This window comes from Pagrus major, chromosome 15 (genome assembly GCF_040436345.1).
Source record: "Pagrus major chromosome 15, Pma_NU_1.0".
NCBI lineage: Eukaryota > Metazoa > Chordata > Actinopteri > Spariformes > Sparidae > Pagrus > Pagrus major.
The window spans coordinates 16,426,883-16,441,949 of NC_133229.1; positions in this window are offsets into that span (position 1 = coordinate 16,426,883).

The following is a 15,067-nucleotide window of genomic DNA, read 5'->3' on the forward strand; positions in this document are numbered from 1 at the left end:
AGGATGTGCTGGTGGCATTTTCCCCCGCCTGTGCCCGACTGCTCCAAAGTTTTCACACTTTTTTTTGAGCAATCCAAGCCGAGCCCTGAGCTCCAAACTCTCTCTAATTGGTCAAAACCGCTTATTTGGCTGGTGCGGCTCGGCCTGCCCGCAGAATGTTCCACCGCTCTGCCACAGCAAAGACTGGGAGGATGCAGCGGGCTGTGGGCACAACGAGGAGGGGCGTGGCTGGCATCGGCTGGAGAAAGAAAATCATGGCCTCCAAAACCAGGGTCATATAAAGAGCATTCCCACATGAGCTAAAACGGCAGATAGCCTTGAACAGCTGAGCTCATTAAATCTGACAGCTTCTCTGAGAAAATGAGGTTTTTCTTACGAAACGAGAAAATCTTTGACTGAGCTGCAGCTGGAAAGCCATTATACATACCTGCATTTTATTTACTACCCCTAATATCTCTTGGCAAGGTTGTACGCAAACCAACATAACATAATAATCTACTGTGCCAGCAAGAATCATCCAAATTGGCAGAGCAGAGTAAATTCACTCAAGCATTCCTAAAACTGCTATCGTGATGTGTTGAGTATTTGGCAACTGAGAACACAGTTAAATCAGATTTGTGTGCAGTTCTGAATAATAGATGTTGACTACTTGAGAACCAGATGGGTGAGAATTACCAAATTGAGAAAATCCAAATGTCGTGAAGAAAATTTCCAAAACACCTTCTTGGGTACTTTTCTTTTATAGTCTATAGTCTCTTCTCAGTATCGTTTGAAGGTAATCTCCACCCATCTGTCTCCATATAGTAATTTGCAGTTGCTATTGACCCTTTTCCGAGCCACAGTGCTTCAATCTTCACTTACCGGATCATTGGCATGTTTTATTGACTGAATTACAACAGGCACTTTATCCAAGTTCCTTTTTGTTTTATTGTCTGTGTCAATTAAGTCACTTCGCCCTGCAAAATTCAGATATGAAAACAGGGCCGAGCTTTCAGTTAAATATATCTCTCAACAACGTAGGACTTTATGGACAAGTGTACTGTTTAAACAGCCACATACATTTAACACACGAATAAGCAGGCGATTTATTACCTTCATTACATAACTGTCATGAGGCAATAAAGATCTCGGTCCTCCAAGTTCTTGGATGGGAAAGCAGAGGGCTTCCGAGCAACTGCAGGATTTTTACGACTGTTTTTTTTTTTTATTTATATGCAGGAATTATCAAGCATAGCACCCTTTACCTGCCCTCACTTTAATTCCAGTGTTAATGGTGATGGTTTGAAACACATTTTCTCGCAGACAAGCTCATACAACGCTTGTCTTTATCTCCGAAGGGGAAAATGAGTCCTAATTTAGTCCTGTGCTTGGTGAGCAAGAAAACTTTTGGCGCTAATGGAGGAGGGTATGCAAGAGCTGCTTGGACAGATGGCGTCCAAAATATTTGGAGAGGCAGCCTCTTCATTGTTTGCATGCACCTGATGGTGTCCTGCAGTGCCATGTATGCTGCCCCACAAAGGCAGAGAGCAGCAAGAAGAGAAAATGTAAAAATACATTTTTCAGGCTTCAAACTGTGTGGCATCTAATAAGGTTGCCTTCATTTTATGACATGATTATATGGGCCCCAAAAATCATTCATAATACCTTAAATACAGACATGCCTACTGCACTCTTTAGTTATTTTCATCACAAAAGACAAGAGACAAATGCAGCTGGCTTACCAGCAAAAAAAAAAAAATTCAGCTTTTATATCTGGTCTACTTTGAGAATAGGGTAGAAAACATCACAATGGACTGCTACTTATAAGTAATGAAAAACCCACGTGAAATCCAAAGTCTGAAAACCAAAATCCAAAAAGCAAGTAACAAAAGACAGGCAAGGGAAAGTCCAAGGAAAAGAAGTGAGGAACAAATCAGGAACACAGGGAACACGTAACAACCGGCCAGGAACAGGCACAGCACAGGAGATGCATGGAAGGAAACAGAACCAGCAAAGTGCGAGGGAACAACACAGGCTTAATTATAAACTACACCAACAAGGGGTGCAGGTGGAGAGACACTGGGAACAGGGCAGTGCTAACAAGGCTGATGTGAGACAGGTGTGTGGGGGAACACAGGAGAGAAACAAAACACTGAACCAGGTGAGTAGGAAGCAGGAAGTGACAACTAGACACAACATGATATGACTTCAAAATTAAACAGGAAATAACTAACCATGACATCAACATGGACTTTTTCCATGGACTTCTATATATGAGGTGAAGAATAGTAGGTCATCCTGTCAGGTAGGAATATCAGTGAGTATGGACTTCTATGGATATATTTGGTATCATTCTGTCAGGTAGAAACTTTCTGTCAAAATGGGCGACAACCTCTGTGTAACTAAGAAAATAAACATTATTTTGATTATTTACAGTCCAGTGAACAGATGTATCTCTAAAATGTCTGCTTTTCTATACTATTCAAATCATATCAATCTGCTTATGATATGTTTACTTAATTCACTGTGATATATTAATTTACATGTTTCTGGCGTGTGAATTCCATTTGTCAAAAACGGAGATGACAGCTACTCTGCCAAGCTTGTTAGCTTGTGCAGGAGTTTAGCTAATTTTAATAGTTCATCGTTATTTTTCTTATTTGGCTTTGTTAATTTTAGCTTCAATCAGTTAATTTGAATAACAAGCTGAATTACCAAAATCTTGTTCGTCATTTTTCACTTATGGATAACAGCTATGGAAAAAGTAATGAGGAAAATTACATTTGCTTTTGGAAAGGCTAATCGTGGCTATCTCACCAGCTAGCTATTTCTTGACAAAATGTTAGCTTCCGTGCTTTAACTGTCTAGTTGTCTGTCTCTGTGATACAATGTGCAGTTTTGATTCGTGCTGGGCAGTAATACAAAGCCATAGTGGTTGGGTAATACGTGGTATGTTTAGTTTTTTAGCCGTTTTGTAGTAATGAAACGTGCTGTTTTCAGATTTCAAATGACATATTTATGGCCTAAAAGGTCAGGCCAAATCATAATATTCCATAAAGGAAGCAGTACTGTATGACAAAAAGTCATAATCAAGTCTTAACTTGACTTTGACCAAATATACATACAGTACTTGGTGCATTTTTAGCGGCATGCTCCTATAGCGAGCATATTAACCCTGGTTAAAGTCAACTCACCCCAAAGGGTTTCTCATGTTCACACATACTGTACTCTCCAGGGAGGTCTTGGAACAAGATGGATGTAACTTGAAGCTCAGTGCCGGGGCCCTCGAACCCCTGAGGCCGGCTAACCTCTGCTCCGCTGCTCTCCACTCCGCTCGGCCTTGATGTGTGTTTTTTCACTCTCTCGCTCTCCCCTGATTTCCTGGGCTTATTGAGTCATGATTGCACACCAGCGCCCAGTGACAGAGGATGTCAGTCGGCTGTCAGGCATTCAGGAGGCTCCAGCTGAATCAACAGTCTGTGCACAGAAAGCAGCTCACTCGGGCAGACACACATGCACAGCATCTCAGTCTCTCTTGTTTATATACATAGAGGAGGAAAGCTACAAAAAAATATGGCTATAAAAAATAGACAAGGAGATATTTACTACCTCATATGGACATCACGGAAAACATAACCTGAGGCAAACTGTGTGTTGTGAATGACATCAGAAGCTGATGAAAGATCCTGGCTGAGGTTACTCCTCTTTCTGGCTGCCCTCATCCTCATCAGACGGGCCCATACATCTGTGTGACGCACTGCAGGAGTTAAAAGTATGAGCTCTTTTTCCTGTTCTCTTTTTTCTCCTCAGTCCATTCCCTTCCCTTTCACTCCCTCCAGTTCATGACACTGGAAGCGTGCCAAGCAAAATGTTGACCCTGATTCCCTGGCGTCAGTCCTGAAGCTGGTTCTGCAGGGCCTCGGCTCTGGCCATAAGCAGCGCTGAGCTATGATTGGCTGTAGAGAGCAAACAGGTAGCCTACCTCTGAGAATTTGCCGATGCACTGGGTCAGCGACAACGAAATAAAACTAACAATGAAAAATGGACAGAAGTCTTTTCTAGCCTCGAGAAAAGCTTTCTCTGATTTTACTTTTTGAAGTAACTTCCACGCTGTCTCTCCCCTCGTCTCCAAGGAGAAGGTCCAACAGGATTTATCTTCAAAGAGGCTTGACATGTCTAATGTGCCTGCTGGTCAGTCAGCAAGGGGTCAAGCTATTCTCAGAACCTCCAGCGGAAAAAAAACGAATGCGGCATGGAGGACGCCAAATGAGCACACTTGACCTCCTTTCATTCAACAAAATTCACGTCAGAAAATTCACAAAATAAACACTCCGCTGGATATTCACCAAAAAGCACCCAAACGCTCTAAATATGGATTAAATAAACCATCTGACCCGTTGATTTCTCTTCACTGGTTTCGTATGAGACCAAGCTCTTTATAGACTCTTCATCTTTTGGGTAACTGGTCACCACTGCACCCCAAATGCCAGCAGGCTAGATCCCAGCTTGGAGACTAGAACTGTGTGACATCACATCCTGCCATTGTGTCGAGAACGCACAGCTGAACAGACGAAGAGTGGGCCAGTAACATCCCAATCGAGTCTCTGACTGCCTTCAGTCCACCAAGAAAAACAGAACATACAATTAGAGGAAAAAGTATAAGAACAACAGACTTTAGTCCAGACGTATGAGTCATGAGAGATAATAGCTCGACAGCCAGTTGCTTCTGTCATTGGCTGGCAAACACTGAGAAAAAGGGTATTTTGACTATATGCGACTAACAGTGTCGTTACTAAGGCAAACCACATTTATCCTGGAATGGCCTCGAAAGATGAAACAATGTTATCTCTCTGCAGAATACTGAAAATAATGTGAATGCAGATACACTGTTTAGACTGCTCTTCTCAATTTATCTGCCGATAAAGCTTATTCATTTGGTTTTTACGTAACGTGCAGGGCCTTGTTGTTTCTCGAAGACGTTTTATTCCACTGTCACTTGAAAACCTACTTGTATATTGCATATTTTTGGTCTTCATAAGATGGTCCTTCCAGTGTGTGTTTCTATAATACACCGTCGAGCTGAGTTACTGAGCTGAATTTCTCTTAAATTATAATTATATTTTTAAAGCTTTATTACTTCTGAAGTCACAGTGATTTACACTAAAGTAATTTCCTTGAAAAGACTGCTTGATTTGAATTGGTATCATTTAAACCTATGCACCGATGTAATGAATAAAGTGTCCCAGCCAAAGATATTTAGATCATTAAGAAACAGAGTCCTACTGTATGTATGTGCTAAAGACTGGAGGGGCAAATAAAAGCCCTTTGTCAGGTAGTTGATGAATGTCATAATAGGATAAGGATAATTAAGAGTAGTATGTTTATATTCTTATGTTAAAATGATCAATATTCAGTATAATAGATAAATGTAGAGGCTGATGATTTGAAGCATATAGGATAGCCTAAAGTTTTTTCTTTCTTGTGAAACACTGCACAGTTTCCCGACACAAACTATTCAGATTAATAAAATAAAATCTCCCTTCAGCTTTGCTCAGAATTAATTTGCATGCAACCGGTGACGAGGGGGTCACCACTTGGCATGGCTATGCATAATGTGTGTACATCTCCCTAATTCTGTTCAGGCGTATTCAAACTCTCCAGCAGCCCCTGAACTCTCTGCGTCTGTGCTCTGACTCATATGGATAAACAGGTTTGCACTGTAGCGAAGTTGCCGATTCAAATTAGTTGGAAAATTGAAGTCCTACTGCGCATCTGAGCCATCACTGATCCAAAGTTTTGAATAAATGAGATGTCCAGTAATGTATAATCTGTCTCGATACAGTATGTATGTGATCTAAATCTCAGACTCTTTACTCAAGCTACTTACGTTACGTTACTTACTACTATGCCTCAGTCATGCACTTTCAGACACCAGTCTTCAAGCAAGGCTGTGTATGACAGTTTTTCAACTCAGTGGTTGTTGGGCGTATTTTATCACCCATGAGCTCTCTTGTCTCTCGGGGCTGAGAGGAGAGGTACTTCACCTCTGACTGTGTCATTCCATGGTGCCTTACAACAGTGATTTCCAACCAAGGGTACTTGTACCCAAAGGGGGTACCTCTGCAGCTGACAGGGACTGTGCACAGAGGTAGTGGAGAAGCTAGTTTGGAAGAATAGAAATCACAATGTGATGTAAATATCAACACATTGAGTCAGCTATTACACAAGATATGTGATTGAGAGTGAGTAAAATAAGCAAACTGAGAACAGGCTGGTTGAACGTGTAAAGTATGCAAACTGCTGACTGGCTGCTGCAACGCTGCGCTTCCACTGTGATCAATAAAACTGGCCACACCAGGCGTGAGAGCAGTGCACAAGTTGTGCGTATGTGCCACGGAGAGGTGTCGATATTTTAAAATTAAACAACGTGTGTACAAAAAAAAAATCTTGTTCTCATGTGGATCCTTTCCAATTAAGACGCTGAGATCGAACGGCGCTTCAAGTACATTTTTTGCTGCGTGTTGGATAGCAGCCATGTGTGCCCATTCTCGTGTGACTTGCCAGCGTGGCCAGAGTGGCAGATAAGAGCTCACTAAATAACAAGGAGCAGCCAGCGGGCCAATCTGCCCAGGGACAAGGCAAGCCCTGAGGACTGTGGGCCTCAGTGACAAGTTAATCTAGAGAGGGCTGCTCTTCAACTGGTCTTACTCCTTTTGAGTGTGTGAAGACATGTCTGCGCCAGGTGTCTGTGCTGCACGCACACTTCCCTGCAAGCTTTGACAATAAAATCATAGCTCTCTGAACACCTTCCCATGCCCACTTATAAATATTACACCGACCCTGCTTTTACAGTCCCCAGAGCCTGTATTCCAATATAATGAATTGAGGAGACGGGCAGGTAGTATTATTTGAGTGGGAATATTAAAGGATTTATGGAGATCAATAACTTCATAGTATGTGTTTGAGTACAAGGGTCTGTCTGATCTGAATATGTTCCCGTTGATGTTTACAGAGCAGAAACCTGACGCTCACTGAGTCGGATATCTACCCAATATAATATGTGTGAGCGTGCGTCTGTGTATTTTCTGAGTGTGCATGACGCACAACTGATCCTCCTGTGTGTCTATGTGAGCGTCAAGTCACGCACGTGTAATTGTGCATCTGATTGCCTGAGTGTGTATGTGTGTGCGCCTGTGCTGTTTGAGGTTGTGTCTATGTTTATATCTACTTGCTCTTAATTAGGGGAAGCAGTGAGCATTGCAGTTCTGGAGGGGATTTTACGGCTATGTAAACATCATACATCATGATTCAGCGAGGTGAGGCGGGCGCGGCCCGGCGGCTGCCAGATCTCACTTAGATTGCTGTCTAGATGGCAACAGTGGAGGGTGACACAGCCTGCGTGGATGCGATGACTGATTTGTTTCTTCGGGTCAGAACACATGGGGGTGGATAAGATTTAAATGTAAACACGATATTTGGCTTATGCTATTTAACTTCAAGTGTATGTGATATATACTTAAAATGAAAGCAAATGACTGAGTCACATTTGTCATTCGATATGGTTTTATCTGAAAGCAACAGCATGCAACTACTTTTAAATGATAAATGCAGTCGATTTGAAACCACCTCACTCTTAACTATACAATAGGTAGTGGCAAAGGGCTTACTGTATGTAAGTTTTAGATACTATAGATTATTGATTGTTTTATTTTAATCAGTAGCGGTGACTACTTCTACTACTACTATTATAATAAAAATAACAACCAGACAATAAGAAATGACTTTTCCAGTTTACTGAGCACTCATAGCACTTTACAACACTTGTCGCATTCATCCATTCACACACACATTCATACAGTAATGGCACAGGTAGCCGTGCAAAGTGCCGACCTGCTCATCATGAGCCAAAGGACACTCCGCCATAGAGGTTAGGGATTGACGCACAGACCGTCCAATTAGTGGACGACCCACTCGACCTCCGGAGGTACAGTCGCCCCCACAAGAAGAAGAAGAAGAAGAAGAAGAAGAAGAAGAAGAAGAAGAAGAAGAAGAAAAGCTTGCATTTATATAGTAAATTGCAAGGAAACCCAAAGGTTTCTTTAATAGGCTAACGATGGCTAACGTGACTAGAACTGGTTTTCCGACTTCCTGTACTGAAACGCAGTCAACTCGGGTATGACGTCATTCTATGTTTAGAAACTTTTAAGGGTGCCAACAAATATATATATACCAAGCTTTAGAACCCTTTAAGGTTCCACAGAGAATTATATGTTCTTAGGGTGAAGAAGAAAGTGTCATTTATTGCTAATTCAGTACCATTCCAAATAGTCGTCTTTTTAGTCGTTATGACAGCATTATTAAATTACTGCAAACAAAGAGGACCAGGTAGCCTTTATTTCACCCATCATCACTTTGTTTTGTTATCTTGACGGAGGGGAATAAATACTGTATGTTTTTCCATCAGCACCTCAGTCCACTCACTATCTGCCACTGAGCCAAAGACTCTGAAAGCTTTACTTCAGTTTATGTCAGACTCATCCAACAGATGTTTCACTAAATCTAGCACCGGGGCACAAAAAGCTCCACTTCTTTTATCGTGGATGTTGTAACAAGCTTTGATGCTACCTGCATTTATAGACGCAAAAATCAATTCAGTTTCCAGTGTACAGTAAAGCTCCCATTTGTTTCCACCGATCCCACAATATCCACTAGGCTGTTTGTTTCACTGCAGGCGGAGAGATGTTTAACCCGCTGGCTGGCGTCGCGTCGCATGATGGATGTGTTGTGCATTATCAGGCAGTGTTGTGCATTGGTTATTTATCTGAAGTTTTACATGCTCTTATTCATTGTGTCATAGAAAATGACAATCATGGCAGGCAGACGGTTTGCACTGGGGCTTGCTCAGCTATATCGCAAAATGCGAATGTCTTACACTACAGAAAAGGTGAAGATTACTTATTTTTTCAAACTGCTCCTCCAGGGGGAAATTGTTATTTGTTTGCTGCCATCTCAGAGAAAAGACAGGAGGAAGTTTGTGAAATTAATATGATAAACAACCAAAACTACTGGAAATATGTAAGAGAAGGGTGCAGCTGCCACAGAAGACCAATCATAGCTGCGACAGTCTCCACACAGCCCACGCTGCACCTATGCATCATTAAATTGTTGTGTTTTAGCTCCAGGGACACTTCATGTGTTTCTGCGACATTCATATGTTTGTACTCTCCTCTGATCTGTGTGATCCAAGAGCCCACTCTGACATGTCTCGCAGTTATAAAAAAACTGTATAATAAGTTTTTAAAAAATTCTAAAAATAAAGAAGCTGAGTATCTGTAGGCAGCAAATGAACTTAGAGCTGGAACAACTGATTAAATGACTAGTGTGTGTTGACAGAAAATTAATTGGCAATTGTTTGTTTTTTTGTACACCAGGCTTTCAAACAGTAAACTCTAACCTATGAAGGATTAGTCAGCATGCTCTGAGTTAGGGCATTCTGTACCGTTATAATTAATTTGCTACAATAAATACAAATTCAATAAATACTGTCTCTAGATGAAAAATATGGTGGAGACTCTGGATCAGCCGGAGGACGAGCTCGTAAGTGACGGCACAAACACCCTGCTGTACTTCAGCCTGAATGAGGGCTCCACACAGCCAGCATGGAGGCTCAAGGTACGTTACCCTGTCCACTCAATGATACTCAACAAAGATATTTGAACTGTTGTTAACTTAAGGTAAGGTTTAGGAAAATATCATACATTCAGACTCATTGATGTCCTGTAAGTACGCCACTCGCATAATGTAAGTACGTCATTTATGTACATTAACTTAGTTACGTAGCATAACTTCCTTCAGAGGAAAAGTCTGCTGTGAGCCAGAACAGGCTAGGAAAGAAACAGAAATAACCTGCTAGAAAGTATCATGAAAACAAGCATTGTTAAAAAACAATTTCATAATACTGAGCTAAGGTTAAATGTTATGGATTATTTCATCTTTACATTTTATGTTCTTTCTTAATTTATACATATTCATTATTCATCTATTTTACAGTATCTTGTTGTGTATTCATTAGTTATTGAAAACTATGGGTTTCTTCGATAACTAAGCAACATTATGTAGAAATTGGCATTTTGTGTGATTTGGCGCCCCCCACTGTTTCTGGGACAAATAAATAAACACTGCAAAGATGTGTCCTCAAAACAACCTAATCAGACTGGAGCTGAAAACTAAAGAAAAACTACGAAAGGATAAAATCAATTTAAACAAATAAATAAAACTGTGTACTCTCTGTGTAGGGTTTGCTGGCCATGGTAACTAGCCTCAATGTTAAATTTAAAGATCCCCTACAGGCATGTTCTCACACATATAACAATGATCCACTCTGAATGATAACTTGTGTCTGATATGATTTTTCCATTTAAACCTTCAATACATCTTCCAACACTGTCCTTTATTGACAACACACACACACACACACTCCAGGCAGACAGATTCCATGTTCTCCAAATAAAGTCACCATGAGGATAATCACTGACACATTTTGCTAGGTGTATTGATCACTGCTTCTTTTATTTAGGACATGAGGATAAGCTTCTCCCTGCACAATGTTTTCACAATGTGGTAATGTTTTTTAACACCTCTATTTTTTTCGCCTGGTCTTTTTTTACAGTAGTCTGCCTCCTCTGCGTCGAAAAAAACAACTAGTCTTACTGAATTTAAAGTACTTCTGTCGGATGAGTGTCATTATCCTCACTCTTTAGAGGCAGTCACAGTTGCTCCTGTGTGTATAAAGAACGTCTCTCTCTTTGTCTCACTCACTTTGTCCTATCTTGTCAATTACACTGTAGGAAGAGAGTTTATTCCTCTTCTCCAGGAGCTCAGTTTGCCCACAGTGGGACTAACCTGATTTAATAGAAAAAAGATAGATAACAAAAATAAAGACTAATAGACATTGTGGCCTAAGTCGGATGGAGGAGTAGTATCTAATACCAACCATACCAATGCTGTTTCTCATCCCAGAATGTTCCACACTCTTCTGTTTGCTTGAACTCGTGCCTTTCTGTCCCGAAATAAACTGATTGCAAAAGGATTTAGACCCATCACGAGTGTCACTGAAAGCCAAATATTAGCGTTTATGGCTGCATTACATGAGCGCCCTGATTATGGGCCAAACATTATCCCAAACCTCAGAGGAGCATTAACATTTGATTGCAACACCCCATTAATGAGCGCGAGGTCACACAGAGTGCAGAGTGAAATAGGGTCCAGTCATAATCTCTCGCTTTATAAAAAGTCCTCTGACACCTGCTAATTAACGCGGCCCTGTGCACGAGTCAGACGCCACGCCACCTCCCTTTTCCAGGCGAGTGGGTGGTTAATCAGCCCTAGCTGCAGATGTGTTATTTCTGATACGGGAATAAAACTTTGTGATTTAACCCAGGCCTCGAGGCCGTCCCTCCGCCAGCTGGCCCCTGCCCACTGGCACACCCTCCCTCCTCTCCTCCTCCCCTTTTTCTCCTTTCTCTTTCTCAGCGGCGAGCTGTGTGCAGCTACTGACCCTAATCCCAAACCGCTGCTGTCACTTCTGCTTAGCCACTGCTTCTGATTACTCTACAGGGGCATGCCATAAAAACCCACTTTCTCCATTTTCTCCAGCTCAACACATGGAGCAGACTGCCGATGAAATGTGATATGAGGGATTTCAAAAGCATGGATTTTTTTCCCTCTTCTGCTGCTGCTGCTGCTGCTACTTGTTGCTCTCACCCCGTTGTGGGTTGCGTTTGCTGACAGTTTTTTAGATGCATGTGGAGCAACAAAGATAGCATATGAAGTCACAGGTGTGGAACTGCTTTCTGTCCTGTTCTTCTGACAGATCACACCTTTCTGTGTCTAGAGGAACTTCTATATGTGTTTAAAATGTATGAAAATAACAGTAAGAGGTACGAAATACCATGAAAACTCTCCACTATTAAAATGTGGAACACATTTTCATCTTAGCATGATATCTCATAACAACAGTTTTCATTCATGTCGAAAAATCTTTTCCATAAAAAGCAGGAAAAGGTCATTCAAGTTCCCTGGTGTATAAGAGGACTGATCAAAAAACATCCAACCATCGTGAGCATCGTTTGAGAGCCTTTGCCCTCAAGTCTTTTAAAGGATCTTCTAAGTTAAACATAATCAAACTATGAGGGTTTGATGATGCTGGGGGATCAAACAGATGAGGATCTGCAGGGTAAACACTGAGAGGAAGTTACCACAGAGCTCCTCAGACTGAATGCTCTGGAGGAGCTCGACTCTGTGGGCTGTTTTTATCCCTCAGTTTGGATCTTATGATTCATGGGAACACCACTTAGAGGCAGAAAATAGAAGCCAGTGAGTGTATGTATTATGGGAAGTACAGATCTGTTTGTGTGTGCGTATGTGTGTGTGGTGGGAATGAGTGTGTACTGACTGCAAAACATATCCATTTGGACTAGTGCTTTAATCTGGCATTGTATTATCATCATTATTCAATTTAATTATCATAAAATGGACATACAATTCCTTATTTCTTAGTTGATTAACTTTATCTCTGTACTTGTTTAAAGATGATACCTTCATGCATTCCCTGTAGAAAGGAAAAGCATGAAAAAAATGCATGCTGGGGATGCGATTGTTACTTCAAGCAAAAGAAAATTACAGCCACTGTGTGTCATATATATATATATGAATGGGCTTAAAGCAACACTTTTACTATAGCTGTGAGCCAAGAGTGGCCCCATGGGACCCCAAAGTACCCCCGTTAATTGAGTGGCAATTAGTGCATTGTAGTTCAGTTGTTACAAATTTGCTTGGTAATATGGAGCACTAAAGTATGACAAAAATGAATACAGTGAGAGAAGATTTTGAAGATAACTTAGTTTTATTCCATTTAAAATATTTCAGTTGTTATTGTGCTTTTATGGTACAAAGCTGGTTAGGGCAACAGAGTCCCCCTGGGAGCTTAATCTGGCCCTGTTTAGATGGATGCACCTGGTACTGGAGAGGTGGTCAACGAGCTGGGACCTGCTCTGGTGCCAGTCTAATTTTCTCTCTGCTGTGTTCAGTTGACCACCTACTGCCAGCGGGACCCCTCCAATAATTTGATGGTACTACTGCTCAGTCTGTGTAAATGTAAATGTAAACTAATATGAACAATTCCTTTCTTCTCTGCTTTTTTATGGTGTAGAATCAAAAATGATGTCACCTTTTCATTTCATATCTATGTAGGGTTCAAAAGTGAAGCTATTTCATGTATTTCAGAAGTTAGGTTAATTAGGTTTGCGTTAGTTTGCTAAAAATATATATTTACAATGTGTGCGCAGCTAACTATTTACATATTTCTGATAACACAATTATTTACATGTTTAAATATTTACATTTGCATAATGGCAGTTACAGGGTGATGCTAACCTCCGCGTTAGCCCACAAAAATACCTCATCCCTTCAGCACTTCCTCGAAGATAACCCTAATGATGTCATAGTGATGTCATCAGAGTTATTTCTGCTTCAAATCAAGTAGTCTACATTAGGAGTTGGGGCATGGAGTTTAAAAGACGTGGGCTACATGAGTCATGAATGGAGTAATAAAACAGGCCATCAAGTTGCATTGTGGGAAATGTGGGATCCAGCAGTTTTGACCCATCCCTTATAGCAACATTTATCAAAGTGTGGTCCATGGACCGCCGGTGGTCTGCGGAAGTCCCCCTAGTGGTCCACAAGTAGATTTGGTAAAATATCACTCCAAACTCCAAGGCTAGGTGGATAAGTTTATTGGTTAAGTGGTCATTGGTCTAAAAAAGTTTGAGAAACACTGTCTTATAGCGATACTGAATATCAGGATGTCCCTGCTGCAACAATTTTGACACTTTTTTCAAAATGTGTTTTTTGAAACATTATGAAATCTGTACTTCAAGCCACATTTTTGTCCAAGTTTGTGACTTGGTCTGCAGGTGTGTTTCTGTGCTTAGACACTGAAAATGGAATGATAAGCTCAGCCTATTGCTTTTCTCCCCACGGTGCAGTCACATTGCAGCGGTATGGTGCGTTCACAAGGTATTGTGCATTTCATAATAGAGACCCAGGTCCTGCATGTCCAAATACACCTGATTTGTTTTGTAAATGCCACTGTGAGTAGACTCCCTGGCATTATTCATGGACTGTATTGTGTTGCTGCAGGATATGTGGCTTATTTCCTTGAGCCAGAATGTTTCTAAACCATGACTCATCTCTATATTTTCACTCACTGGAGGCCAAAAGCATTCAAACTCCCAGCGAGGCTCACCTGGGTAAATTGGAGACAGCTCCCCTCTCTGCAGCCCTTTATTCACTTCTGATGCACGGTATCACATAGCTCAAACCCAAGTCATTGATCAGGGGAGCGGCGGAAACTTGTTTAAGATGGAAAAAAAAAGAGTCTTGCCGACGCAGGAGCTCCCTAGCAAAACATTTTCCGGGGCCCATGTCACGACTTACATAGCCGCTACTGCAGCACATGAGAGAAGAAAGAGGAAAGAAAGAGTGGGAGAAAAAAAAAAAAACTGGGGGGGAGGGGGGGTTTAAAGATAGGGTTTGCTGAAGGAAGTAGCTGAAATATACATCACAGCTTGCTGCTCTTGTGAGATCCCGCTGCAGTCTCGGGAGGTGCAGGGGTGGGAGAATGGAAAACACGCTCTTTAGTCACAGAGAGATGAAACTCAAATACTGCACGGCGAGAGATGGCAGGAATACAACAGCGGAAACTGCCTTAATGTAGCGGCGTGTTAGGTAGTAGCGTGAATTTCAATCACGGCGCCAAGCGAAATTAATCAGGGACGTGGAGGGCTCTTGACGATTCCAGCAAAAAGTGAATAAGATCACAGGAACGTCACAGTGCTGCATATTACAGGATCAGGGTTAGACAATAAGATAATCTGCTGCCGGGAATGAGGCATTATTATGAATAACAATGTGAGCGTGTGTGTGTGTGTGTGTGTCCATGAATATCCGTTTTTTGTTAATTGGAAGGTACGGCTCATGAGCTTACACCTTGTCAAATGTGTTCACCTTTGAAAACACTCCTTCTGCT